This window comes from Rhipicephalus microplus, chromosome 5 (assembly GCF_043290135.1).
Source record: "Rhipicephalus microplus isolate Deutch F79 chromosome 5, USDA_Rmic, whole genome shotgun sequence".
Taxonomy (NCBI): domain Eukaryota; kingdom Metazoa; phylum Arthropoda; class Arachnida; order Ixodida; family Ixodidae; genus Rhipicephalus; species Rhipicephalus microplus.
Window position 1 is genome coordinate 38411330 of NC_134704.1, and position 26179 is coordinate 38437508.

Genomic DNA, 26179 nt, shown 5'->3' on the forward strand with positions numbered 1-26179 from the left:
TTCTTATTTACATTCCATTGGTTTTAATAACTTCCCCTGTACATTCCTTGGCATTACTGTCTGTTATATCCCATTAATATTGTGTTAAAACACGGAAAAACGAGCCCTTAGGTATACACTTCTTTCCCTTATTTCATTGAACGAGGGTCTCGTACTGGCAGACTTGGTATGTTTAGGTTGTATAAGAGGGACAAATAATCAGCTGCCCGCTCATAATAAGTTCACGTGCTACGTGGCGCCAAACATGCGCATAAGAGTGTTTTCACACTCGTTGTTTGGCTTATAGATGGCGCTGACTGTCACTCCTACTTCTAAATTCACAGATATACCCAAAAAAAGTGGATGGAGGGAGGGCCGCTGTGATAGCTCAGTGGTTAGAGCATCGAACGCGTAATTCGAAGGTCGTAGGTTCGATTCCTGCTCACAGTTGGTAATTTTTTCATCCACTTTTCTTTCTTCTTATTTACATTCCATTGGTTTTAATAACTTCCCCTGTACATTCCTTGGCATTACTGTCTGTTATATCTCATTAATATTGTGTTAAAACACGGAAAAACGAGCCCTTAGGTATACACTTCTTTCCCTTATATATATATATATATATATATATATATATATATATATACGCTCCCACGCACATTTCCTGTTGTTGTGCGACGGAAAGAAGAGACTGTACTGTTCTAATAATAGTAAAGAGGCTTCACAAGCCAAAACCATGATATGATTATGAGAGATGCCTCAGAGAAAGACTCCGAAAATTTGGACCATCAAGCGTTCTTTAACGTTCACCACCATTGCACAGCACACGAGGCTCCTGCATTCCACCTCTATTGAAATTCGACCAACACGGCCGGGATCAAGCCCGCATCTTTCGGGTTAGCGGCCGAACACCGTGACCACCGCTATACCACCGAGGTGGAATGCACTGCCCTAGTCTACCGCTGTTCACTCACTCACTCACTCACTCACTCACTCACTCACCCACTCACTCACCCACTCACCCAATCAATCAATCAATCAATCAATCAATCAATCAATCAATCAATCAATCAATCAATCAATCAATCAATCAATCAATCAATTAGTGTTTAGTTGCACTCGTACGTGCGCTACTACCAGTGCAAGTTGTCTGCATAACGTTCCAGATCAGCGGCAAAATATTCAATCAGAGGCAGCTTCAACAAGATATACGAAATTCGGTTTGAAAGTTCCTTAACTGCAATATTCCTCACTGTTTGCTGAAGGAGTCGCCTTTGTTTCAAAAAGCAGAAGACACAGAGGCGTCCGCCCTTGAAATATCCAGTGCATTTAAATAACGCACATCAGAGGTCACTACGATGAAATATTGTTCGTAGAAACAGCTCTCTTCACTCCGCGCGTTTCGAGTGTGCGCCGAGACTGCTGTATTCTAAATTATAGTGCCGGCTGAGGACTTTTCGAAGAGCGTTACTCAAGCTAGTTACTCAAGCGTCAACGGGAAGGTGGGGGGGGGGGCTTTGTTTGTTTGCTTGCCTCGGTTTATGACATAATCCCGAGTCGAGTTTGATCATACTGAGTGAAAACGGGATGAGAGGGGTGCTGTGTAATAAAGATATTTTCAACCACGCTCTCAAAATTTTGTTATAAGATTGCTTCCAAATGAAGGACCACGTGGCAGCGTGCGCGTATTTTAGCGATACATTGCGCAAACGATAGACAAGAATTCTGCATTCTTTTTTTTTCAATCTCACATCCCAATACGATGCCGTTCATTTCTGTTTGTGGCCCAGTTCCTGCGTAAACTGGCAGGTCTTCGAAAGCTTTTCAATGTGGACGTAGTTCTGAGTTGCGACTTCAGACTGTGGACGTTTTGTTCGTATTTCGTTTTATATTCTCTTTTGTTCTCCCAAACGACGTTTCTGTCTCGAGCGAGGAATCGGCATGGCCTTTATGATCCTCTACGCTTGGCGCAGAGCCAATTTTTCATGATCCTCACAGCGTCATTATCGAAGGCCGTTGTTGCAGGAAATGAGCTGAGAAAGCATCGCCCCTCCAGTTTTTCCGATAGTTGGTGGCTCTTTTTTCTTCTAGTTTTTGTTTTTAGAACGATAGTTCCCAATGCAGACAAACTTGTTCGCTTTCCCTTTATTGTTCGCTGCTCTCCGTTAGTATTGTCTACGCTTTCTGCACTTGTAGATTATCGAATCTTACTGAACATTGCGGTCCAGCCATGTATCCTGCGATCTTCGGGATGCGGCATTGGAAACGGACAAAGGAAAAGCGGAATAAATCGAGATCTTGTCCTTGCCTTCTCAACTTCGTTCTTCCTTGTCTTGGTAGCTGCACCGGACTCTCTCCCGGTTTTCGCTTCACGAATTGCCGCTTCTCGCAAAACTCACCCAAAAGCTGGCTTACAGCACTGTGATTTGGCTTGATTTTGAAATAATAGAAGTAACGATCACGAATTTCAATTTTTCATATCGAGAAACCAGTCCGTGTGCATACTAAAATTTTTGGATGAGGTGACAAACTACTCATAAATGATCCAGTCTATATTTTCAGTAAGTGCTCGTGGTAAGCATTCATTATTTCCTAGTATGAGGGATGACACTATCAACTGGCGAAAAAGTGACCCAGGAATTATTCGCTATTATAATCACATCAATCTCCCTACTGTCATTGCCACAGTTTGCGCGTTTACGCTTGGTACGGGCTAAATGTAATTCATGCTCAGTCGAGAATCGAAAATTTATATTGGCGAGATTGCATTTGAATTTATTGGCTCATTGTTTTCATTGCTCATTATATAGCCAACGGTTGATTCATTTAGAGAAATAATTGTACAAAAAACGAGTGCTTTGCTCAGTGACCTGAATGAACATTAAAACTATCAATAGCTAAGAAAAAACGGAAGAAAAAGTGTGATGAGAATATGCAGTAGGAAACACATTATGAATATGGAAATGAACAAGGGATAACGAATTCCACAAGCTCACGTGAATGTGAATCGAGCGGTTTACGACTATTACTCTTACTAGAAATTCACGAGTATACGGATAATGAAAATTGCTCTCACTGATACGCCAAAGGCGTGTTTAAATTTTTTGTTGACTGTTCAGTGTGGAAATTAGGGTGGTCATTTGTGATGCGAATAGTACGCAATAACTAGATAATCAGGTGATGTTTTTTTACGCTCATTGCATGCATGACCTACTAATGACCACATTTAGTTCATTTTTATGAGACAAGTTTATGCCACTCGCAAAACTAAACCTAGTGCAGTATACACACGTTACACCATGAGATCATGCCTTTTACAATGATGCTTTTACGGAAAATCCGAGTTTCTCCAACACGTAGTAAGAGGGGGCTAAAGCTTCAGCTTCAACGCTCAGCCAAGTCTGGTTGAGAAAGCCCAGGGAATGACTCGAACTCAAGCAGTCATTCTCTACCAACGACTCTCCTTAGGTACTTTGTAAATAGGTATGTTCAGACTTTCCCCTGGGTACAAATACTAAACGTGGCCACAGTTTTACATATACGTTTTCGCATGCATTGAGCGAAACAGGCCTCAAAAGGGGAGCTGCCCGCAAAATAGCCCCCCCCCCTCTCTCTCCAAAAAAAAGCAAGAGTACCAAATATATTTTAGTGGTTATTCTTGTTATGTTAGTTAGTGCATGCTACAAGAAAATTAGATGACGCAATTCACCTGGCAAGAATAGCCGAAAAGAAAAAACGATGCTCTTTTTTTTTTCGGCTATTATTCCTTTGTGGTTTGCGTCGTCTAATTTCCTTTTATCAAATATATTCTCGGATAGATCTTCCTGAAGCTGCAGCATACCCACAGCCTCCGGCATGTAGCCGCGAACGACCGAATCAATTTCACTGACTGCGCCCAACGTGAACGTTTTGCCACGCTGACAGCCACGGCAGGCGAACCTTAACGCGCAAACAGTTTTTCTGAGGACGACCGCTGTCACCTACTTTGACAAGACAGCGAGCCTCTGTGGTGACAGGAACATGTGTCGGGTAGAATTTCTCTCAGCACCGACTCGAGAGACACATTTTCGCTCGGGTTGTCTCAGATCGCGAGAAGCAGACGTGGTGCAGCGAAGACACGCTTCGAGTCTCGATCAATGTGTCTCCGCGACGACCGTCCAGCGAAAGGCGATGAAGCTTATCTCTCGAAGTACTTAAGTGGCGAGGCTCTTTCGACACTATGAGTATGTAGAAATGGATTGAGGCAGTGGACTCGAAGAGGCTCAAGTACCTCTTTTCATTCCTCTATAATTGTTTATGTCTAGCTTAGTTTAATTTACAAAACCGCATTTTGCACGAGGGAGTTTCGATCGAAGCTCTCTACAATAGCACTTCGCAAGCAGGATTAAACATTGGGAGATCAAGCCAATGGGGACGCAATTAGTTCCCAACCAAACCTTTGTTTCTAAACCTTCTGCGAAAAAGCGAGCTTTGTCGCAATAAGAGTAGGTACGTGGCAAAGCACGCTTTACAGGCAATCAAAAAAGGGGAGGGAGAGAAGACGAACGAAGAGGTAAAGCACGCAGCTTTGGCTTGGATAGCAACTCTACACGTAGGGTGGCGGACAGGAGGAATAATACAAAGAATAGAGAAGAAAGAACAAGCGTGAGAAAGAGAAGGATGAACAGTTCGTTTGAACTCACTCAACACGAGCTCTCATTGTTTGTTGAAAGGCGTTCGTCAAGCCCGGCCGTCTTCTAAAAGCGTAACAGCGCTTTAGTGGCGCTGCGAATGTGCGAAACCGTAGGCCAAGGTGTCAGCATGTTTTTCTTTTATAGAGAACAATTAAGAAAGCGCCAAGGAATGAAGGTTAGGGCAGTCATCCGCACCAGCGACACTAATCAACATCAGGGTGAAAAAATTTGGAACACAAAAGGAGCGAGAAAAAGTGCAATTGACGCACATAAAAGGGCTTTCGCCATGAATACAACCAGTCACTGATGCCATTGTTTCTTCACAAACTGAGGGACTTAGTTGCTCTATCACTCCTACAATTATTTTTTTCGATTTCCAATAAAACCTAGTTCCATCGCACATGTTTCGGCCTGTCTACACGTGAAAATAACGTATCTGGGCTCGACGCCCTAAACATTTGTCCCAAAAACTATCCCAGCAGTCTATCTATCGTTGTTCCTATTTCGCCGCAGTGAACTCTGATGTGACGTACTACGACAGTATCATAACCTGTCCTCACCCAAACCCACTGCTACTTTTTAGAGAACTCATCGCGGATCAAGGCGATAAAGCCGCCGCTAACATTTCAGAAGACTACATACTTGTAGAGGTCGTAATAGAGTAATAGGGATGTCGTATGGCTCACAAAACTCCGCCTGACTGTGGAATTCAAGAGCGTGCTCTCGCTCCATTTTTCATTTAACCTCTAACTTTCAAGCCTATCGCTTGGTGTTGGTCGTGGTGTTTGGCGGTTAGATCTGCTTAACCCGCATTGTTCTAGTAGTATGCCATAACTGGTATGCTCTCTGTCCATTTAGTAGCTTTAAATATAATATTAGAACGTAAAAATGAAGAACATAGGACAAGAGACAAATACGGTACAAGCGCTCTATAGTCGTATACAACTTGATAATTCAGGAAAGGTCCCATATAGACGACTGATGCGAGGCATCCGATCGCCTCTGCGACTAAAGAAATAGTGCAGCTCATTCACTCGGAAATATTCTTCGTGGCCGCCCGGCTTAAAGTCAGTTCGGAAGGCGCATGTATTGTATCCATGTGCCTTTGAGGAGGAAATACCGCATTACTATAAAATGGCATCCGACTACAGTAGCCTAGAATCGCTCCCCCAATGTTTAGTAGCATACCATGGTCGGTATGCTTTACCGTGTAGGGTAGCGTACCAGTTAACATGTACTGGTTACTGTACCTGCTGTTCTTTCCTACTCCTTACTTTCTTTTCGAAGGACGTGCCAGGATCTTTCGCGATAAGTGAGCGCTTCCGAAAGAAGGCAGCCTATGCAACAAAATAAAGCTGCTGCATTCATAACGTAGAACTTCCTATTATCCCGGAAACCATCGCAAAACAACGGCGATGGTCGCCGGTGGCTCCTAGAATGTCCACTGCTCGGCCGTGTTCTCTAACGTGTGCAGGAACTGCTGGAGAAAGTGTGAGCGATAGAGAGAAACGGAAATGAGGAAAATGAAAGGAGTATACAGGGCAGGAAGCGCGTGGGCACACGTGCAATCGCAATTTTAGCTGCAACACAGGCACACCGGGACAGGATGACGTTTGCTGAAGAAGGATGGAGACGGATCGTGGCGACCGACGCGCCGCGGATGGCGTGTTGTACACAGCGAACGTCCAGGGTGAGCCATAAGCGATGACCGAGACCCTGCTTGACTCACCGGGCCGCAGGTTCGCTTAGAAAACTGACTTTGCGGAGCCGAACGGAGCGAGCTTTTTTGTTATTTCGAGCATTTCTACATTGGTTTTGTAATGCAACGTATAAACTAAGTTTGAGCAGAAGGACGATTTGCCGGATGGAGTTGCTCGAAATCAAATAATGGTTTGAAAAGTTCAGATCTCGGTAGGTAGATCAGGGTATTATGGGCAGTGATCTGTGCAAAGATAATACCCTTATTGGAAATTGTGAGCGCATTTCTTATTGCGCCGCCGTGGTGTTATAGTTCTGAAATTGGATGGCTACGGATCTTGAGAGACGTGGTTTTGACCCCGAAGGCTGCCGTCGCATTTTGGTGGAGGTGAAATGCGAGGCGTCCGCGTACTTATATTTAGGTGCACGTTACAGGAATGCAGTTGCTCAGTGTCTAGGAGCCTTGCATTAGCGTATACCTCATAATCATATTGTAGCCATAGTGTATAAGACCCTGAAACTTGTGATTACTGTTGCAATTTTTACGTGTCATATTCGTTGAATTATCCGCTTGCCATTGGTTCATTCAGAAATTTTTGCCATTGACACTATTGGGCATTGGGAAGCACACGGGTGTAGAAAAGACTCAAGAAGGCACAGGATATTGAAGAAGCGTAGGTGCAGTAACGAGCTTCGATTAACCTGTATGTCACCCTATACTGAGGAATGGGATGATAGAGTTTGAAAGTTGAAGGTGTAGAGAGACAAAGAAAGAGATATCAGATGCACATTCCAACCGAAACCTAATTGTTTTGTCATGTCCTGCAGCTAGCAGAGCATGCTTTTCAAGTAAGGAACGTTAGAAGTAGAATGGAATGGGGTGGTTTCTTCATTGGTACTGGTTTTATCCGTCTTTCTTCTTTCTGTGTACCATTCCGCCTCGAAGTTAGGTCACAGAATAATCTGTGCTTCATCTTGTTTAAATTTGACCTAATGCTAAACGTTTGACCAGGCGTTTTTAACATTGGGACTCACGCTTTGCTAATCATCAACTCTGACACTGTTCACTGAAGAGATAGCGGTTTGCAATGCCTCACTTTAGGGCAAGCTGACCTAAGCCACATTTAGTTCAGCTTACTGCAGCGCCTACTAAACACAATTATATCCTAATCTTCATGTAAGGTCTTCTCTAGTCTAGGGCCGAGGTGCTATAACCAGTGCCAGTCAGGTTAAGGCGTTTGGGAGCTAAAAAGAGAGGGATAGTAAGAAAGTGAGGGAGGGAGAAAATATATGCAGAGTAGCAATGGAAAGAAAGAACGAGATATAGTCAATTAGCAAAAGCTAGACATAAAAATAAAGCCAGAAAAACGGGGTGTGTGGGACACATTTTCTATCTTGGCAAGCACGTCACTAAGACAGCAGTTTAGGCCTAGCCGCTGGCTAAAGTGTGATGCCGTCACCAGTTCTTGCTCAAACCATTTTGTTCCGGAGCGTTTAGCCGTCGCTTGTTCGGGACTTCGTGGTTCTGAATTCTCAATTACCTGCTCGTGCTTTTTCTGGCTGGCCTATACCGTGTTCCCGGTACGATGATGGGCTGCGGTCGGCGAAAATTTAATTAAATCTCTGCCGGCAGCCGCTTATCTGTCTTTTCCATCTTGCCATTTATCGCCATAACTCTCGCTTTCGTTCTCTTTTCTTTTCGTTATGCAGCACGGTAGGCAGGAACATTAAAGAGCGGAAAAATATGGTAGAGTAAAAAAAATGGCCTGAAAGCCAAGCCATTACATCGCGACGTCGTCTACTGATATTCCTCTTTCTCTACTGCGCTCCACTAGCGACATGTGTAGAAGTTACGAGGTCAGTGACGCAAGAAATACTGGGGAAGTTATTAAAAAGCATTATGGAGTTCTTGTTCTTCGGGATGAAGGTGACGGTTGTAGAGGCCTGCTCATGAAATGATTGAGTAGTCCAAAATAGCAAATGAAATACCCGCTTCTCCGAAAAAAGAACGAAGAAAAACCATCGGAATGAGTACTGTAAATCAAGTAAGGTTTCATTTATATATCGTATGCAAATGCGCGTAGCTTACATGTTATCACCAGCCTTCATAAAGACGAAGTTATAATTTTTTCTGAAGAATAGAAAGATTCTTGAACAAACTCACGTATATGGCACGAGTGTTTTTGAAGTTTTTCATGTAAAAATGACAAAGAACAAACAAAAACAAACAAACACAAAACTGAAGCACGCGTTAAACCTGCACCAATTAGCTGTAAGAACACTGAGGTAAATATTACCTCCAATTTACTGACATTTTCATAGCTTATTTAATCTTTGGAGCGTCGGAGAATGTAATGCTTATTTCACCGCACATAGCAGGTTCTTTCAGTATATTGGGCTATATTACATGTTTTCCTCAACGCAGAAACAGAATTATAAACAAAACGCACTGCTACCATCTACCCTTATAATATACGTTACGCATTGTTATAGCCACCATAACGTGACCAAAAGGCGAAAAAATACTTTTTTGAAAATAATTATTATATGCCTAGTTTAAGGCAAGAATGACTACTCTTTTCTTGTTAAAGTTCTTTAAAAAAGGTACGAAAAGACGACGAAAGGTAGAGAAAGGAGAAATGAGTGGTATAAGTGGTACGTGGAAATAAAAGTTCACCGATGTAAGTTCACTATAGAAAAGTGCATGGTTGGCTAACCTACGTTCACCGATTATGTGGGTGTGGCTTCTGGACGGCTCTACTGTTATGACTTCGTATGATGGTTAGAGACTCTCATCACCTCTTTAATTTCTCTTGCCAAGTAGTGTGTTGGACAACCAAATATTTTCTGTTTGACTCCAATACAATTTCCTTTTTCGCATAATAGATCGTCCACGGTTTCTGCCTATAGCAAGTGAAGAAGCTTGACCCGACTCATTGAACGATTGTGACAGTCTAGGGTGTGTTTTCGCTTCCCTCCCATTCTCTCTCTCGTTCCTTTTTCTTTACTTTTCTGTCTCTCATTCCATCTTCCCCAATGCAGGGTAGGAAACCAGATACTTGCTTTCGGTTAACCTCGCTGCCTTTCTTCATACCATCTCTCTCTCTCTTGACAAAGCTATCGCCTTAAAAAAGCAAGAAAGAGAGAAAGAGAGAAAAAAGAAAAAAAGAAAAGAAAGAGAATCACCATACGTGCATACATGTTTAAAAGAGCTTTTCGTGCCAAATCTTTTTCGCTTCCCCGTTACTTATGTGACGAAAGAGCGCTTCAATAAACGATACATATGCCTTAACGGTGAGAAATTAAGACATAAGAGGAAAAGTTCAAGTCACACGTGAGATAAATCTTGCGGCCTCCTGCTGTATTATTCGCCTTAATTTGCGGAAGAAACGAGAGATTTTTAATCAAGCCAACGATGGCGTTCATCGTTGGCTGACATTAATTAAGGGGCCCCTCCGCACACCTATATGCCACCGCTCAGCGTAGCATGCTTGAAATGTCACCCTCTCATCCTTTGTCGTTTTTCAATCTCGGCTTTTTTTTATAACACAAGACGACAACATTTCAAGTGGCCTTGGCAGATGCATCGTGAAAGGTGTTCCTATTTGTATACGTTTATGAGCTTTTCTTTGGCAAGACATTGAGAAAATTCATACCGTGGTCACACACTTGTTCCCTTTCATGCTGATGTGGCAGGGCGTTTAGTTTTATTTTCCTTCTACTAACTTTAACATTATTTTTTGTTCTTCTTTTCCAGCAAAGGGCGTTAGAAATCTTCCAAAATGAGCAGAAATGTTGCTGGTCCTACTCACTGGACGTTGGTGCTTCGCGATTGATTGCCACGCTAAAAGTTACAGGCGGCGGCAGAAAACGACTCACGCATTAATCTAGAGATAACAGTGGGGATCCCACGTCAAGGTACGAAGTTACTTTAAACAGGCCCATGGAAATGCTTTGAAAATTTCACGCTCATTAAAATCGATGAGATGAATCCGCGAAGCAATTTTATTTATAGTCTTGCGAAATTAATTTGGGGCGGGCCTCTGCCGCTGCCTAGGCTTCGGCCGTGAGCCTTTGAGCTGGGGCGGCTATCACTGCTCGCTGGCAGAGCCATAGTTGGTACTTTAATGCTGAGCTGACCAGAACCACCTGTAAAAAAAAAGCATATGCAGTCCATTCGGAGCATTGCGGAATCCACTCATGAGATGAAAGCGTGTAAGGAGGAATGAAAAGAATTACGTTGAATTATCTTGAATTTCTGAATATAGTAGTTTCTGAGAAGAAAGTTACGCCACGTAAGCGTCTGTTGGGAAGCTCATACGCCACCCGTAGCCAACCTTTTTTGTGAGTGGAGCTGAATAACGCGTCCAGGGGTTAGCAATACAGAAATTCCCAACTACGTGGGCGTGGAAGCGCCTTCAATCGAAGCTCATTTGGTAAAACATCGGGCACGTAACTCGAAAGTTCAAGGAACGGGTGCCACTAATGCAAAAGCTGATTTTTAGTCACTTTAATTTATTTTAATTTACATCGCATTAACTACTCTGCCGTCAAAATGACAACAATCTCCCGCATGATTTTCTTGACCCAACTGTCGTTTAGGTTCATGTTTATTAAGAAAATTAAGCACTAGAACAATAATTTTTGTTGTTTCATTTACATTACGTAAGTGTACCAAAAGTTATGAAATTAAATTCGCAGTACCTATTTAGCGTTTAAAGGCACTGGTTTAAGGAATGAGAATGTTATTTCGGTGGTGTCGTCGGAGGCACTAGCCGACGCACTTTCTTCGACCCACTTCGACAAGGCTTCCTTTTACGTCGCACGAACGCTTTTTCCCTCATACGTTCACGCGACCAATTTCCTCTCACCCCTGTTGCAAATCACGTGACACACAAAATCACACACATACATGCTAGTAAAGGAAGGAAGCGAGAGCATCGCCGAGAAGCGCACTTCCGCAGCAAACTGTCCGGAATGGAAAGGAGATGATGGAGGCTGCGACGGGTATTCGGGGACTTGGAAGTCGCCAATGAGATTTGCGCGGGACCGAGTTCATTAATCTTTATAATTAGCGCCCGCACTCTGGCGCATTTCAGCCAGAGTTCTCCCTGGAGAGACAAACTCACTCCGCATCGTCGTTGTCTCCCTCTCTCTCTCTTCTTTTTCTTTCCTTCTTTCTTTCACTATACCGCTAATCTTCGTCGCGTAGCATTCCCTAGCCACCTATTTAATTGATATGTACGAGCTCCGTACTTCTGATTCCTGCCTGAAGTTTGTTTTTTCTTTCTTTTCAGTGCTTAGCTTTCTGCTTATGCACAGGTCCTTTTTATATAGACAATTTCCGAGCCCCGGGTTTAATTCGGAAGTAAAACAAAATACACGCTAGGAAATGAAGTAAAGCTAACCACGAGACTTTACGCCGCTATTAAAGATTGAAGCTCTGATAATCTGGGAACGCTGAAAGAAAAGAAAAAAAAGACAGAAATTCACTCCTATGAGTCCGGTAGATGTAGATCGTTATGCTTTCTAGCTTAGGGTCTAACGTTCCTGAGTAGTATGTAGAAATCGCAGTGAGCTGTTCGATGTTTTAAGCACGCGTGTAGTCTAAAGCGTGAAATCAACCGCACTCTTTCCTTGCCTAACCTATTTCCTTCGTCTGATCACCGATTCTCGAATTGGATTAAAGTTAATGATTGATTTTCTCTTTTGTTATCTTTATAGAGAAGCATGGACACTCGAAATTGCGCACTTAAACACACGCGAGAATGCGAAAAGCCCCGAGAGCCTTAGTGGTATTCTAGAGAAAGCAAAAAAATGACAGGCAGCTGATTACAAGACCCGTTGAAACAAAATGTACACGAGAGAACACGTGGAATGTTTTGAAACGTGGAAAGATGAGCAGGGTATTCGAGAACACCAAAGAATGAGCGCTAAGCAAAACGAAACAGCTCAGAGCCTGCCGCGGACTATTAATTAACCCACCGTAAATGCCAGATGCTTGTTAGCGACTGAAGCGAACGAAAAATCTGTCTCTGCTTTGATACATTTCTACGCTCCAGGTTTCTGTTTGTAATACGCACGTTTTTAGCGTGTATCGAACCATGATTCATAATTAGCGCTCTTGAAGGTGGTCTCTCAGGAATGTTTTTGTCGCTTATTACGAGTTAACTTTATCCAATGTTGTCCTATCGATCGAACACACACACATACACAAAAAAGGCCGAAATAATTGTTTTCTGACTTGTTACCCTACCAATTAGCTAGGCTCAACAAAGCATGGAAAAGTCAGAGTGAGAGAGAATACGCCATGCGAGATCCGAGAGGCCCTTGCTTTCTGAATTCTCGGGGTCGTCCTCTGGGAACCACGAAGTGTCTCTTTCTTAACGAGAAACTTCGAGAATAAACGTAAGCTAAGCCGCGAACGGAAGGGGGTTGGGGTGGGGGAGAGAATGGAACTGTAAACACATCGGCAACATGTCGCCGCCTTTCTGCCATATGTGGTGCGCAAAATTGCGATTAATGAATGTCACCGATGGAAGTGGGATGGCTGCGGTTAACAGCCGAACTTCGGGAGGGCTGGAGAGATATGTATGCAAACGAATGCAGAAGAGCGAGAAAAGGTAGAGGAAGAGGGAAGAAAATGCCGAACTGTGGCGATGTCTTTTCCAGAAAAAAAAATAAGTTTTTTTCTCGGTAGAGGCTCGCGCACATGGTGGCTCTCATTGAGAGAAGTATAAGCATCAGCATCTCAGAGGAGCCGCAGAGGTCTGACGTAATTAGCGTGCGCGAATTTCGAAATGATTCCCAAAAGACAGAGGCGAAAGACCACAATCATTAGCATAAAACTAACACTAAGAAAGTGGGAGAAGCGTGCAATAAGCAGCAATGAAAAGTGTCCTTAGTATGCGGTCAAAAGTAAAAAAAAAACTGTAGTTTGGGGGCTTCGCATTGCGACTCGGCGAGTAATCAGGAGAGAGAGAGAGAAAAAAAAAACCTTTCGGGCGACTGGTGGTCCCGGAGGAGGGTTGAGTAGGAGACGTTGTACACTGGTGGTCGTCTCACCGGGTTGACGTCGCATCGCCGCCGAGTCCAACTCGGAGTGATCTCCATCTGGTTCTCTTGTTGTCACGTGTTTTCGCGCGAAGACAATTGTGCTTGCTAACTCGCGCAGATGAAACCCGCCTGCTTAGTATGATAGTGCTAGTATATGTTTCTAAGATTATGATTAAAATATAGGGCCGAATTTCGTTCAATAATGGCTGGCTTATCCCAGGAATGACCCTCGTGGATATGTTAAAGTGAAATGAATCATGTAGTGAACTGTTAATTGCTACTAGTGAGGAACAAATAATTAAGGTTCTGTTTTTCGTTTTCAGAAGAACAAAAAATGGATTGGCGCTTCATTTTATTTGTTAAGTGAATGTTTAGAAAAAGATTTTAACGAATCAGAGTACGAAGTACTCTACAATGGGAGAGCTGAAAGCCGTCCCGTGGACCTCTTACGGACGTAAAACAAGTTACATCGTCGAAACACTGGAATCGAAGTGCCTTGGCAGTACTTTTCTTTGACTTCTTCCCGCTTAATTTTCTTCCCATCCACTGTTTATTCCCCCCCCGAAAGTATGCGGTCTTACGAGACTTCTATGGCTTCCATGGTTTCCCTGTAGATTTTTGAATAATCATTTCGTATGTTTCGCAAGGGCCACTCAACAAGAGACTTAGCGGTTAGTTTCTTCACTCAGTTATCATGTCTGATAGTATAATTCAATTTGTGGCCTTCAAAAACTTTTGTAACAACACTTGTACAAACAATATCCCAGCTGCCGTAACAAGTCTATTTCAAAACATGTTCAAATGAGCTTCACGCATAATTATGTAGTCGGTGACAAGCGAAGAATGAAAAGTTTAGTGCATGCCCCGCCTCGGTGGTCTAGTGGCTAAGGTACTCGGCTGTTGACTCGCAGGTCGCGGGATCGATTCCCGGCTGCGGCGGCTGCATTTCCGATGGAGGCGGAAATGTGGTAGGCTCGTGTGCTCATATTTGAGTGCACGTTAAAGAACCCCAGGTGGTCAAATATTCCGGAGACCTCCACTAAGGCGTCTCTCATAATCATATGCTGGTTTTGGGACGTTAAACCCCACAATCAATCATGTTTTGTGCACCACTGTCGCACAGGGCTGGTCTGGGAATATCTCCCCTATGCAGATTTTGTACAGATCTGGAATCAATAGAGCATTAATAAATGCCAAGCATTTCTTAGCGAACATCGGTGACTTCGAGCATATCTATCTATCTATCTATCTATCTATCTATCTATCTATCTATCTATCTATCTATCTATCTATCTATCTATCTATCTATCTATCTATCTATCTATCTATCTATCTATCTATCTATCTATCTATCTATCTATCTATCTATCTATCTATCTATCTATCTATCTATCTATCTATCTATCTATCTGTCTATCTGTCTGTCTGTCTGTCTATCTATCTATCTATCTATCTATCTATCTATCTATCTATCTATCTATCTATCTATCTATCTATCTATCTATCTATCTATCTGTCTGTCTGTCTGTCTGTCTGTCTGTCTGTCTGTCTGTCTGTCTGTCTGTCTGTCTATCTATCTATCTATCTATCTATCTATCTATCTATCTATCTATCTATCTATCTATCTATCTATCTATCTATCTGTCTGTCTGTCTGTCTGTCTGTCTGTCTGTCTGTCTGTCTGTCTGTCTGTCTATCTATCTATCTATCTATCTATCTATCTATCTATCTATCTATCTATCTATCTATCTATCTATCTATCTATCTATCTATCTATCTATCTGTCTGTCTGTCTGTCTGTCTGTCTGTCTGTCTGTCTGTCTGTCTGTCTGTCTGTCTATCTATCTATCTATCTATCTATCTATCTATCTATCTATCTATCTATCTATCTATCTATCTATCTATCTATCTATCTATCTATCTATCTATCTATCTATCTATCTATCTATCTATCTATCTATCTATCTATCTATCTATCTAGCCACCTGCGACTTTAGCTCTCCTTGCCGTTTCCATAATGGTATCAATACCAAACTTGGTATCGCATAACATGACTGTATGAAGAACATATTTGACTAGTCATGACATGAAAATCGTGACATGTACGTCATGAATGTCATGATTTACATTTCATGGTCCTGCAGCTCTTGCGGTGGTTTCGTTCACATGGCATGTGGCAAAACTGGTGTGGTGTGACATGATTGCATCGCGAACACAAGCGAAAGACCCTAACATGAAAATCATGACATGCGTGTCATGTCGCAACACGACTGTATGCCCCGCTCATGATGCTCTCGCAGCCGTTTCGCTAGCTTCACTTATACCAAATTTGGTATCACGGGATGTGAATGGATGACGAAGGTATGATACTGGTGCAAACACGATAAACATGAGTTGCGTGTCATGTAACTACATGACTACATGCTGCACTCATGATGCGCTCGTGGCCGTATCGCTAGCTTCACATGTACAAACTTGGTATTACGAGATGCAAATGGATGACATAGCTAAACAACACATCCAAACATGATAATCACGACATGCGTGTCATGTAACAACATGACTACATGCCACGCTCATGATGCGCTCACGGCCGTTTTGCTAGCTTCACATATGTATTACGTGACGCATCGGTATTACACACACATTGGTAATACGTGACGTCCATAAATGACGAAGGTATGTGACTGGTGCAAACATGATAATATTAAGATGCGTGTCATGTGAGAACATGACGACATAGTCAAGGCGCCAATACATTTCGACGTGACACGGTGCGTGTGCTTGCCGGCGTTCATTTCGTCGCGTCACGCCGGCGTTGCGACGCCAGGCACCGGTTTTGCCAGATACTCGCAGGCGTGCGCCGAGCTGCGTTCCTTTGACGCATGCGCATTTAAGCGCGTCCGGTATCCCTCCTTCACGAAAAGAGGGAGACGCAGTGTTGTCTGAGTAAAGCATCGGCGCGAATATCGCGCCCATTTCCGTCGAGCCACGCCGGTCGCGCCTGGCGTCAGACTATAGAGTGCTCGCGTTTTGCTAACGTAACGTCGCTGTGCCGAGTGTGCACGCGCGACAACGCTACATTAGAGTATATTGAACCCTTCATGATGCGCTTGCGGCCGTTTTGCTAGCTCCACATATACCAAATTTGGTATTACGTGAGGTCAGTAGATGACGAAATATATGACTGGTGCAAACATAATTATCCTGACGCGCGTGTCATGTGAGAACATGAACACATATCACGCTAATAGCGTGCTCACGGCTGTTTCGCTAGCTCTACATATACTAATTTGGTATCACGTGACGTGAATAGATGGCGAAGGTAAACGGTGCATCCAAACATGATAAACATGACACGGAAGTCATGCGCGGAAGCATTTACACCCACCTCGAGCTGTTGTGCTGATTTTAAAGTGACATATTAACTTTTCTTATTCATGCTTCGCATATCATCGATTCCCACTGTACGTGGAATCTCCCAATTTTTTCGAGCATTGCGTTGCACTGCCAGCGCAGCGTGATAAGCACTAAGGTCCTTAGAATTACTTGTACGTGCCTTCTCTAGTATAAAGGTGCACATACAAAACATCGACGTGTTGTTATAGTGCTCAGATATGCGCAAAAATTGTTTTGTAATTGACAATCGCACAGGTATGAACGCTGAAACTTGAGCATTATTGGTGGGCGCTGCGGATGGGGTTTGGCGCTTGAGAGAGCATTTGGTCATTTTGGTGTTATGAGAAAAAAATTGTTACTGCTGACAAACAGACAAATGTACATACAAACAGACCAATGTTTTGGCGTTGAAGGTTCCCAAAAAAGACTATCGTCTTTAAAACTTGACATCGGCAGCGCTGAAATGCGGAATGCGAAGAATAATTGTCAGGGTGTGTCACACATGTCCCGTTTATTAGGGAGGCGATCACCGGGCTAATTTCAAGAGCCGAAGTATCGGCCCCCCGAACCGCACCACGAAAGCGTGGACAATTTAGAAGTGGTCCTTATTGGCGCGCCAGCAGACGCCGGCTGTGGCCCAAAGAACAAGTCAGAGCCGACAGTTGATAAACAAACAAAATTATATTATCAATTATTGCAGATCGAAAACAATACACGAGTATGCACACTCCACAATAGTTGAGTACAATATGTCACCAATCAACCAACGTACTACACAGTACAATCAGCCACACTCAAAACAACGGACACAGACAACAATTCACACTACAATGCAGTCGCATGCATTTAATAACCAAGACACTTAAAGACTAAAGAGATAGAAAACCTATTCAGTCCAAAGTCCTTGGAAAAAACCTGAATGATACTCTTCCGAGAATCACTCACTCAAAGTCCAGCGTTGTTGTCGTTCCGCTGCCCCCTGAAGTTTCTCTTCCAGGAAACCTCGCGTCTTTGATTGGCCACTCTTCAAGCTTCAACTTCTTCGCCGGAAACACGTCGGCCTCACACACGCAGCTGTTGCCACGCGTCTTCGCTCGATAGCGGTAAACACACGCTCTTGCCTGTAGCTCGAGCCTTCACCCCTCAGGTGGAAATCATCTTCTTCTCCTGCTTTGTCTCGGACAAAACCTTCGCCGACTCCACGGCGGAATCCTTACGCGCTCTGGCGCTAACTTCCGTCTTCTCCTGCTCTCTCGTCTCGGCCGCTCGATTAAATACCTTCCACGCGACATTCCAGAAAGTTCTCGTCATTTCATCGGCGCGATACGCAGCGAAGGCTGGGGAGAGGGCGAGACGGTTGGAATGCCCTCCGCGGCAGATGACTCAACTCGGTATGACCACGCCCCTTTCCTTCTAGAAAAATCCAGTGCTTGCTCGGCCGCCGTTGTGGGGTGAGGAGGTTCGTCGGCGAAGCCACGCTTCCGAGAGGAGAGGCTCGCGCACCCGGGGAGCCTTTAGGTGTTTGTTTTCTTTTTCTTTCTTTTTCGTTGACCTCGCGGCGTCACTCCGGCGGTTCGTCGCGAGAATTTGGTGGCGCGCCCTTTTTGAGCGCTCGTTCTGTGACACTGCCCCCCCACTTTAAGAATATTATCTCATAATATTCAAAACCACACAAACGAGCGCGAACAGTCCCCACACTCTCAAAGACTGTAACTTAGTCCGTCGCTCATGACACGTCACATTCACAATATATCACTCAATACAATTGGACATTACAATTCAATCTCACACACATGAAATATAACCGCAGGTACATGAGTACAACGCTTCATCACACATTCCAACCAATACAAATGTAGAAAGTTCTGTCTTTACAACAATTATACAACACTATACATCACATCACAGCACAGACACATCGACACTTGTGACACAGGATAACACAACATTAACACAACATATGGCACTCAGCACTGCCAAAACATTCTGATTCGAGCTCAGCACTTATCCTGTGTTCTTTGAGCGGCGCTTGCGCCCTTTCTTGCGGTGCTCGCTCGATCTCTTCTTGTGTTTCCACGTTCTTTTAGGGGCGAAGCTCCTTATGGCGTGGCTTGGGCGTCCCTCGTATGTAACCACCAGTGGCACATACCCGAAATAGGTATAACACTTGACCTTCAAGGTGGTGCCAGTGAGAGATTTCTTCTGTGCGTCGTTTAATAATAAAAAATAGTGCTCAATGCACATGCCAATGGCTGCTAATGGGGAATGAGAGACATGAGCATTCGGCTTTTAGTCAACGCGCACGCTGCGATCCCCATGAGCAGCCATTGGCATGTACATTGAGATCTATCGGACAAGAAAGGGATGCTACATTATACTCGCTGGGTGTAACCTCCTTAGCTTTAGAAAGGTTTAGCGAGCGTTGAGCCGCAGTGCCATGAATACAATGAACTTGTATATACCATGAATGAACTCAAGGTGGTTAAAAATGAGAAGTAGATACGAAGCGCAAGCCGTAAGAAAGTAAAAGCCGAATTTTCCTGTCTCTCATTTCTCATTAGCAGCCATTGGCATGTAAATTGAGCCCTATCTGACAGGGAAAGGTTGCTACGTTGTACTCGCTGGGCGTAACCTCATTGGTTTTCGAAAGGTTTAGTGAGCGTTTGGTCGCAGTGCCATGAATACAGTGAACTAGAATATACCATGAACTCGAGGTGGTTAAAGGTGGGAAGTGAACCCAAAGCGCAGGCCGTAAGAAAGTGTGCGTGTGCCACCTCTCGTTTAGTCCTTGGAATGTCCGCTGGATGGCGGTGCTTCTATATGGGGAATATATGATAAAAAGATGCGAGATGGTGGGACTTGGAGTGTTGAATAGATGAACGAACGGACACACAAACAGATGCATGGATGGATGCATGAACGGACGCAGGGGCGGATGCACGAAAGAACGCAGGGACGGGTGCACAAACAGACGCATAGACGGTCACACAGACGGACGCATGGACGGACGAATGCTTCGCCCCACTCTCCATCATTCACTCCGTGGATATGCTGCCATTTTTTTCGGCGAGCCCTTTCCAACGACGATATCTGAGGCGGCGTCTCAGCCATCGCTGTCGCTTCCGACACCGTTAACAGGTCATAACGTTCAACGGGTCTTGTCGGTTTATTTACCAGCTTGTTCATGTCACGGCATTGGGCCTGGCTGGCCGACTCCAACACCTTTACACTGTCGGTCGGTTGGGGTCGTGTCGACGTACGTCCAGCTGCCCAGTACGTGAACTCATTCAACTCGATCGTCTTCTCATTCGCTGTCTCTTGCGCCGTGGCTACACCTTGGGTTCTAGTGAGATCCGTCGCGGGATGCTCCTCCTCTGTATCTCGCGGTCGCTGGGTTGGCGAGGGCTCTATCTTAGGGTCTTCTTCCAAACATTCCGGATCATTCGGTCCTCGCGCCCCCTCGATGTTTCCGATGACGAGGTCGTACAGGGGGGTCGTCATGCATAAAGCAGTAACCTTCCCGCTGAAGTACGGGGTTTCAACTTCAATTTCTGCTTCGGGAAGCATCCGAACTGTACGGTCAATTAAGCAAACCGGTTTCGTTTTGCCTGTTAACTCACTTTCCCGTACCAAATCTCTCCGCACGATAACCGTGGAGCTACCGGTATCTCTTAACACCATAACCTTCCTGCCCGCAACTTTTCCAGGCAGCGCTGGAATTCGCTTCGTGACACCGGTTGGCTGTTTTGACATTACAGCACCCACAATAGGAATTTTCTCCCCATTTTTCAACTCTACGAATCCATCGGTGACGGCATTGTTATCAGATTTCGGTGCCGCTTGCACACAGGATACCTGGTGAGTTTGACTCACTCCGTTCCGACAAGCGTCTGCTTTGTGCCCTGTCTGACCACATTTGAAACATTTTACTACCGTAGGGCTCGTAAAGTTAGTACGACAGTTGCTCGCGCGATGACCCACTCGGTTACACAGAAAACATCGCGGAATGTTCTCCGGGGCACGCTTCTTTTGTTCGGGTGCCGAATTTTTCGAATCTTCGGGGTACTCCTTCTTGACCTTGGCCTAATTAGTTCCACCTTGCGCTTCCAAGAATTGATCAGCCAATTCAAGCATTTCTTCAAGTGACTCAGCCTTCCTCTCTTTCAAGTACAGCGACAGGCTTGGGTGGCAACTAGTAAGAAATTGTTCTCTAATTAGGAGCTCTCTAAGTTCATCGTACTCCTGTGCTGTCCCTGAAAGTTCAATCCATCTGTCGAAATAATGGCAAAGTCGGGCGGCATACTGCGTAGCCGTCTCATCATCAGCTGGCTTTCCTGTCCGAAATCTGTCCCGGAAACCTTCCACAGTAAATCTAAATCGCTTCAGCAAAGCAGCTTTCACCTTTGCGTAGTTGGCTGCATCGGTCGGCGTCAGCCTGCCGTACACACTGAGCGCTTCACCACTCAAGCAGGTACTCAAAGCAGTTGCCCATTGATGTTCCGGCCAATACTGGCTCCTTGCAATCGTCTCAAATCGGTGAAGGTACGCGTCAAGGTCGTCCTTCCTTTCATCAAACGCTACGAGCAGCTTGCTTGGGTTCAGGCGGAAGCCATGCTCTTCCCGTTCGCTGCTTTCAACTCTCGCTTGGACGGGAGTTTCACTTCGCTGTTGCAAACGGAGCCGCTCGAGTTCCATCTCGTGCTGTCGCTGCCGTTCCCTTTCCTCTCTTTCTTCTTTCGCCCTCTCAGCTGCCAGTCTTTCTTTCTCCAGCTCCAACTTCAATTGCAGCTCTCTTTCTTCTTTCAGCTGTCGCTCCCTTACCTCTCTTTCTTCTTTCAGCTGTCGCTCCTTTGCCTCTCTTTCTTCTCTCGCCCTTTCAGCTGCCAACTTTTCTCTCTCCAATTCCAACTTCAATTGTTGCTCTCTTTTTTCCCTCGCCCTTTCGGCTGCCAGCTTTTCTCTCTCCAACTCCAACTTCAATTGTTGCTCTCTTTCTTCCTTCGCCCTTTCAGCTGCCAACCTCTCTCGTTCCAACTCAGCTGCTTTTTCTTCCTTGGGTCTCTCCGCTGCCAACCTCTCTCTCTCCACCGCATCTTTCTCCTTCTGGCTTACCCACTTCCGTAGTTAGACGCCAGAAAGACCCATCTTCTCACCAAGAGCAACTAACTTTTTGAGATCCATTGTGTCTCGCAAATAAAACCTTGCCGCGTGCAAAAAGTATCTGCCTAGATCAGTCTATCGGAACACTCCCCTGCACTCGTTACGAGAACACAGAGCAACACACAAAATCGTTCCGATAGCACTATCAACAACTCGAGGCTCTTTCTCACTACTTTGGACACACTGTGCACCAAAAGGTCCTGTCGCGGACGCCAGATTAATTGTCACACATGTCCCGTTTATTAGGGAGGCGATCACCGGGCTAATTCCAAGAGCCGAAGTATCGGCCCCCCGAATCGCACCATGAAAGCGTGGACAATTTAGAAGTGGTCCTTATTGGCGCGCCAGCAGACGCCGGCTGTGGCCCAAAGAACAAGTCAGAGCCGAGAGTTGATAAACAAACAAAATTATATTATCAATAATAGCAGATCGAAAACAATACACGAGTATGCACACTCCACAATAGTTGAGTACAATATGTCACCAATCAACCAACGTACTACACAGTACAATCAGCCACACTCAAAACAACGGACACAGACAACAATTCACACTACAATGCAGTCGCATGCATTTAATAACCAAGGCACTTAAAGACTAAAGAGATAGAAAACCTATTCAGTCCAAAGTCCTTGGAACAAAAGTCTGAATGATACTCTTCCGAGAATAACTCACTCAAAGTCCAGCGTTGTTGTCGTTCCGCTGCCCCCTGAAGTTTCTCTTCCAGGAAACCTCGCGTCTTTGATTGGCCACTCTTCAAGCTTCAACTTCTTCACCGGAAACACGTCGGCCTCACACACGCAGCTGTTGCCACGCGTCTTTACTCGATAGCGGTAAACACACGCTCTTGCCTGTAGCTCGAGCCTTCACCCCTCAGGTGGAAATCATCTTCTTCTCCTGCTTTGTCTCTACGGACAAAACCTTCGCCGACTCCACGGCGGAATCCTTACGCGCTCTGGCGCTAACTTCCGTCTTCTCCTGCTCTCTCGTCTCGGCCGCTCGATTAAATACCTTCCGCGCGACATTCTAGAAAGTTCTCGTCATTTCGTCGGCGCAATACGCAGCGAAGGCTGGGGAGAGGGTGAGACGGTTGGAATGCCCTCCGCGGCGAATGACTCAACTCGGTATGCCCACGCCCCTTTCCTTCTAAAAAAATCCAGTGCTTGCTCGGCCGCCGTTGTGGGGTGAGGAGGTTCGTCGGCGAAGCCACGCTTCCGAGAGGAGAGGCTCGCGGGCCCGGGGAGCCTTTAGATGTTTGTTTTCTTTTTCTTTCTTTTTCGTTGACCTCGCGGTGTCACGCCGGCGGTTCGTCGTGAGAATTTGGCGGCGCGCCCTTTTTGAGCGCTCGTTCTGTGACAGGGTGCCTGTAGGAATTGAACCCAAGTATTATGCATAGTAATTAAGCATTCTACCAGGAAGCTACACCAGGTCCCGACATACTTTTTGAATAGAACCTAGTCTTTGTACAACGTCAATAGTGGTTGCAGTGCTACCTACCCAATTTTTTAAACATTACATATTTACTCTTTTGTTACAGCCGTCACGTTGGGTTAACATTAATTGTGGTTAGTTGCCATGCGCTGAAGTTGATTTGTGTGGCACTGTCCAGGGCCAGCATTCTCTCGAGCACTAGCACTTCATATCAGCTTATCACTTCGGATGTTGCTAATACTCATGTTCATGTTGTCATCATTGCGCAAGTGCAAAGAACTGGTTATATAAAAATCTGAAACTCTTCAACGTATGCCTGTGCGTGCAAAATGTGGGCATATACTTAGCGTCAGGTAATGAAGTGTCGCTATCTAAAATTAAAGCATGGCCACCTTCCGTCCACATGTGTCGCATAACGTCGATTCCCAAAATACGTTGGATATGCCAATTTTTTTGCATTTTGCTTGTTTTGCGTGCATGTATTACGTAGTGATAACTTGTTTATATTAAACTAAAGTCCCGTGAAAGAAAACGTGAAAAATTCATTTCCCTCCCCTGTGAAAGCAAAGTCTGCAGCGTAATTCACTCCTATTAACTGGAGGGAGAAAATCCTTTTGCCTGCAGAGACACACCTTCGCACACATACGTTTTAAAAGGAGGTGGCCCCTGTACCAGTAAAATTGGGCCCATTTTGAAAAAAAAGCTGAACATTTATGGGCTGTTGTAGTCATGGCAACATCATAGAGTGCAAGTTTTCGAAGCAAGGAAAAAAATTACCGAGATTTAGTCACTGCCACTTTAGCCGCGTACATCGCCTTAGCGACAACGTATGCAATGGCCACCACTGTTAAACAAAATGTGCTCAACACGATTTCATGTCGACGAAAATGGACGTGGAATTAAACACGGGCGTTTACCTCAAACACGATGACAAGCGCGGCGACTCGAGACGAAAATTCGGTATTTACTGCAGCCCGATAATTAAAATTCAAGAAGTCGATCTCAGATAACTTCTCCATTTTTCGCTTTGAGTCATAGTTGCCATATTTACAGAAGACAGCGAAAAAAACCTAGCTACGAAAGTTCCGTTAAACAACAAAATATTGCAAACAAGCGTACGTAATGTGAATAACGCCCCTGTTTCATTTTGTGAAATCGTGAAAGAACGATTCCTTCATTTTAAACATTACGTTAAATGTGGCATTGCTTGTTTTGGTACCACACAGGTGCCGCTCATAAACGTAGCCTTCGAGAGATCCACATTTGTTCTTCGTAGACTCCAAGATGACTGCGGGGAGGGGGTCCGATTTAAGAAACAGATAGATTGCTAAGCTGACGCTAAACACCATGCCTTCTCAAGTTTCTTTAACGACCTTCGGTCTGTTTATTTCATTATCAATGAAGTATTGCAAGATAATGGTGAGATTAGTAAAAGATAATGCGTGATAGTTATTGTCATTGTTTGGGAACTGATACTTTGTGTCGTGGATGCACTGAAAATAACCTTGGGCAATGCGGTTTGTGGGTGGAGCTTATATTTATGCTCAGGTTGTCACCGACTATACATGGACTAACACGACAGTGCTTCATGCTCACTCACTCACTCACTCACTCACTCACTCACTCACTCACTCACTCAAATAATTTGCATTTACATGAAAAAAGTTTTCTCCTCCCTATTCTTTGGACATGCTTTGAAGCAATGTCCAAACAGTGCGCAAACACGAGCGTATTCTCGAAAGATGGCGCATAACTGATGCCAAGTTCATTTGTTTTTCTCTCGCCGTTGTTATCGTGGCAAGTTTCTCTTCCCACGGCCTTATACATGGTTGATGTAAAAAAAAAAACAGAAAAACTAGGTGATGAGGGAAAAGAAGTGAGAGAGAGTAGAGGCTGGCTCATCGGCTTTGCATGAGTTTGAGAGAGACAGAACTCCGAACGCCCTGAGCACTATAGTGGCAGAGTGGAACACGAGTCATTTGTTTCAATGATACACCGTCTCGGAAGCTCAGCACGTCGTGAAGCCGCTGCTTCCCGAAAAGGGGATGGTCCTGGAGTCTCCCCCCTCTGAAAGGCCTTTTGTGCATATGTCCTGAGTAACGCACGAGTACGGCTGCTCGTGCGTTACTCGGGACGTACACCCCCCCCCCCCCCCTCCTTCACTCCACTCCAATCATCTCTCCAAATCTCCCCCCCCCCCAACCCTCCAACTGCGTCGAAAGGGTGCGTTGTAGGCGGCGATCGCACGAAGGCCGGTTATGAGGACGTCGTGCGGAATCACACTTCGCACTTTGAGTTAGTCACCGTGCTGCAACCACCATTCTGAATACACAACGTTTTTACAAAGCGCATCCTTTTTTTATGTGAGTATGCCTTCCTGTGAATCTCTACCAGCTTGCGCGTCTTCGCATTCGTTTGCGGTGTAGCGCGAGCGCGCGTGCGTGTATTCGTGTCATTAACCACGCTTTCGTTCTTGCATTCGCCCTGGCAGAGACTCGCTATGTTGTCTGATCTTGAATGCGTTGTTTAGGTTGCGACAGGTTGGATGCAGTGTTGCTAATGCATACACTGGCGTTGCGTCTGACGTTTTGGCTGATTAGACAACGGCAACATTTTCAGAGCCGCACGCCAGGCTTCATGAGGTCGCCGGTCACTGGGGCCCACCGGGGTCACAACTCGTGCGGTGAAAAATAGTGTTGTTTGCGAGGTAATAAAATGAGAGGGTCCCTGTTTTTGGATGGCTTGTAATCCATATACATTTGCAGCCATATTAGAGTCTCAGT

At 44.8% G+C, this 26179-nt stretch overlaps 1 protein-coding gene and 1 non-coding gene across 3 annotated transcripts in view; both read left to right on the top strand.

Moving 5' to 3' along the window:
* Positions 1–26179, top strand: part of LOC119174687 (glutamate receptor ionotropic, kainate 2) — a 356865-nt gene that overhangs the window by 37459 nt on the left and 293227 nt on the right. The window lies entirely within an intron of this gene.
* On the top strand, positions 357–429 carry TRNAT-CGU (transfer RNA threonine (anticodon CGU)). The gene has a single exon. It is a non-coding gene; the product is annotated as a tRNA-Thr (tRNA).